The sequence below is a fragment of the Neofelis nebulosa genome, chromosome 6 (assembly GCF_028018385.1).
Source record: "Neofelis nebulosa isolate mNeoNeb1 chromosome 6, mNeoNeb1.pri, whole genome shotgun sequence".
Lineage (NCBI taxonomy): Eukaryota > Metazoa > Chordata > Mammalia > Carnivora > Felidae > Neofelis > Neofelis nebulosa.
Window position 1 is genome coordinate 35,148,607 of NC_080787.1, and position 4,282 is coordinate 35,152,888.

General features: G+C 40.1%; 1 non-coding gene and 1 pseudogene across 1 annotated transcript; both read left to right on the forward strand.

Annotated features, from left to right (window-relative positions):
• Positions 1-1,113: 1,113 nt before the first annotated feature.
• On the forward strand, positions 1,114-2,206 carry LOC131515388 (glyceraldehyde-3-phosphate dehydrogenase-like; annotated as a pseudogene).
• A 1,015-nt stretch (positions 2,207-3,221) lies between these two features.
• On the forward strand, positions 3,222-3,333 carry LOC131515586 (U6 spliceosomal RNA). The gene has a single exon (XR_009263650.1). It is a non-coding gene; the product is annotated as a U6 spliceosomal RNA (small nuclear RNA).
• Positions 3,334-4,282: the final 949 nt, after the last annotated feature.

Below are 4,282 nucleotides of genomic sequence, written 5' to 3' on the forward strand. Positions count from 1 at the left end.
AGATGCGTATATCCTAAACAAAATACTAGCAAAGTGAAGTCAAGAACACATTAAAAGAATCATACACAATGATCAAGTGGGATTAATCCCTGGAATGCAAAGATGGTTCAATATATGCAAATAAATAAATGCGATACACCACACTAACAGAATGAAGAATATAAATCATATTATTGTTTCAGTAGATGCAGAAAAGGCATTTGACAAAATTCAACATTATTTCATGATAAAAACTCTCAAAAGGTTGGGTATAGGAGGAATGTTCCTCAACATAATAAAGGCCTTATATGACAAGCCCACAGCTAACATCATACTCAATGGTGAAAAGTTAAAAGACTCTCCTCAAAGATCAAGAAAAAGACAAGAATGCCCATTCTTTCTGTTTCATTAATACTGGAAGTCCCAACCAGAGCAATCAGTCAAGGAAAAGAAATAAAAATCATCCAAAACAGACAGAAGTAAAACTGTTGCTATTTATAAATAACAGAATCTTTTATATAGAAAATCTTAAAGACCCCACCAAAAATTGTTAGAACTAATAAATGAATTCAGTAAATTTGCAGGATACAAAATCAGCAATCAGCAGCAATTTCTATACACTAATAAGGAACTGTTTGAAATAGAAATAAAAAATAATACCATTTACAAAACATCAAAAACAATAAAATACATAGGAATAAGTTTAACCAGTTCTTTGAAAGGAATTTAAAGAACTGTACTCTAAAAGCTATAAGACACTGATGAAAGAGATTGAAGAAGACACAGATACGTAGAAAGATATCCTATATTCTTGGATAGGAAGAATTAATATTATTAAAATATCCATACTACCCCAAGTGATTTACCAATTCAGTGTAGTCTCAATCAAAATTCCAATGGCATTTTTCACAAAAATAGAAAAAATAATCCTAAAATATGTGTGGAAACACAAAACACTCCAAACAGCCAAGGCAATTCCGAGAAAGAAAAAAGCTGAAGGCATCATATTTCCTGATTTCAAGAGATATGACGGTGAAGGTTGGAGTAAAATGAATTTGGCCATATTTGGCACCTGGTCACCAGGGCTGCCTTCACTTTAGCAAAGTGGATATTTTCACCATCAGTGACCCCTTCACTGACCTCAGCTACATGGACTACATGTTCTAGTATGAAATCACCCATGGCAAATTTAATGGTACAGTCAAGGCTGAGAACATAAAACTTGTCATCAATAGAAAGCCCATTTCCACCTTCCAGGAGCAAGATCCCAACAACATCAAATGGAGTGATACTGGTGCTGAATATGTTGTGAAGTCCACTGGTGTCTTTACTACTATTGGCAAGGCTGGGGCTCACTTGAAAAGTGGATCCAAGAGGGTCATCATCTCTGCCCTTTTTCTGCTGATGGCCCCATGTTTGTGATGAGCATTAACCATGAGACAACTCCCTTAAGACTGTCAGCAATGCCTCCTGAATGACCAACTGCTTGGTCCCTCTGGCCAACATCATCCATGACAACATTGGCATCATGGAGGGACTCATAACCACAGTCTTTGCCATCACTGCCACCCAGAAAAGTGTGGATGGCCCCTTGGGAAGCTGTGGTGTGATAGCTGAGGGACTGCCCAAAACATCAGTGTCACCAAGGCTGAAGGCAAGGTCATCCCTATGCTGAATGGGAAGCTCACTGGGATGGCCTTCCATGTCCCTACCCACAACACATCAGTTGTGGATCTGACCTGCACCTGGAAAAAGCTGCCAAATATGATGACATCAAGAAGGTGGTGAAGCAGGCATCAGAGGGCCCCTTCAAGGGTATCCTGGGCTACACTGAGGATAAGGTTGCTTCCTGCAACTTTAACAGTGACGTGAATTCTTCCACCTTTGATGTTGGGCCAAGGGAATCCTGGGCTACACTGAGGACCAGGTTGTTTCTTGCAACTTTACCAGTGACACCCATTCTTCCATCTTTGATGCTGGGGCTGGCATTGCCTTTAATGACCACTTTGTCAAGCTCATTTCCCGGTACAACAATAAATTTGGCTACAGCCACTGGGTGGTGAACCTTATTGTCCACATGGCTTCCAAGGAGCAAGAGACCCCTGAACATCCAGCCCCAGTGAAGCAAAAAAAGAAGAGAGAGGTCCTTAGCTGCTTGCCCCAACTCATCCCCCAGCACACTGAGAATCTCCAAACCTTGAAACAGTTTCCATCCCAGACCCCTTGAAGAAGGGGAAGGCCTTAGGGAGCCCTCCTTTGTTATGTACCACCAATAAAATACACCATACCCTGCCTCCAAAAAAAGATATGCTCAACTGAAAAATGCCTCTTTAAAGGTTTGTACACTTGGACTCATTCATCCCGGAGCCCAGCACAGAACTAGCCAATTGCGAGGCACCCAGACTTTATATGAAGGATGCTCATTTGCTTATTCTTAAAGCATCAGCCTAAGGGGCAGGCATCTAATTTAACATATATCTAGGAGCCTGCTGATGTATTCTTCAGGGACAGAGGCTGGTAGGAGACATTGCTACACTTTCCTTCTGCCTTGCTCCAGCTGGTGGTTGACATTTTTATGTTCTCCCTCTACCATGCTCCAAAGTTCCAGTATCTCCTAGAGGGGAGATTTTACATGTGTCTGTTGCCTCAGTTTTTAAGACCACTGACCTCAGGGCATTCCTTGGTTATCTGGCTCTAGTGGCCAAGTGGGGGGGGGGGGGTGCTGCATTAATTGATCCCACAAGACTATAACAATTAGGAAGAAAATTCTTGGAAGGTTACTGCCTCAAGGGTGCTGCCCAGACAGCAGACTGAAACATACACTGAGTCTGTCTGTGAAAGAAGCCTATTTGTTTGTCCTGGAGCATCAGCCTGAGGGGCATATCTAGGATGCTATAGAGATGTTTTCAAGGAACATAGGCTGGTGGACACCATCATTGGGCTCCCCCACTGCCTAGCTCTAACTAGCCAGTATCTCCTAGAAAGGAGCTTCTACACTAGCATGACAATTTTTGCAATTGCCACCCAAAGGACACCACCAGATTGTCAGGCTCTGGTGGCCAGAAGGGCTTATGTTTGCAGTCCCACAACACTGCATATATTTGCCTCCTTAAAAGCTGCTGCTTGAGGGTCTGGCTTCCAAACAGATTGAATCTTGGTGTTAACTGAGATCCTCCCATTTAGGACACTGACAGGTTTTGGCATACCCTAAGCTACTAGAAGCCCTGAAAATAAAACAAGTTGTGTTTTCTTTGGCAGCACATATACTAAAATTGGAACAATACAGCGAAGATTAGCATGGACTTTGAACAAGGATGAAAATAAAATAGTTGCTTAGATAATCACGAAAGTCTGAGAGTCAACCAAAAGCTAAAGCAGGGTTGAAAAATAAAGTGCATCTCCTACACAAGGCCATTCCTTCAAAACTAGGAGAGGTGGCTATTTTATCTAAGGCATGGAAATCAACACAGAGTCAAGCAAAATGAAGAAACAGAGGAATCTGTTCCAGACAAAAACGAAATAAAACCTCAGAAAAAAAGTCCTTAATGGAAAGGACAGAAGAGATTTACCAGATAAAGAGCTCAAAGCAGTGGTTCTTTATAGGTGCTCACCAAACTCAGGAGAAAAATGGATGAACACAGGGAGAATTTCAACAAAGGAAAAGAAAATACAAATAAAATTCACAAAGCTGAAGAATAAAATAACTGAACTAAAAAAAATACACTATTGGGGTTCACCAGTAGATGAAACAGAAGAAAGGATCACTGAATTCAAAGACATGGCAGCACAATTAGCCTAATCAGATCAGCAAAAAAGAAAAAGAATCTAAAAATTAAAAGTAGATCTACCATACAATTCAACAATTCCACTCTGGGTATATACCTAGGGGAAATGAAGACAGGGTTTCAAAGACATATTTGCACTCTTATGTTTGTTGCATAATTATTCACAATAGCTAAGATATAGAAGCAACCTAAGTGCTCATTGATGAATGAATGAATAGAGGAAACATGGTATATATTCAATGGAATATTATTCAGCCATAAAAAATGATATCTTGCCATTTATGACAAACATGGATGTACTTTCAAGGTATTATGCTAATTGAAATTTGTCAGACAGGGAAAGACAAATACCATATGATCTCACTTACATGTGGGATCTAAGAACAAAACAAACAAACAAACAAAACATCCAAGCTCATATTATAGAGAAAACATTGGTGATTGCCAGAGAAGGTGGGTGAAATTGGTTATAGGGAGGTCAAAAGTTATAAAATAATAAATAAATAACAAGGTTGTAA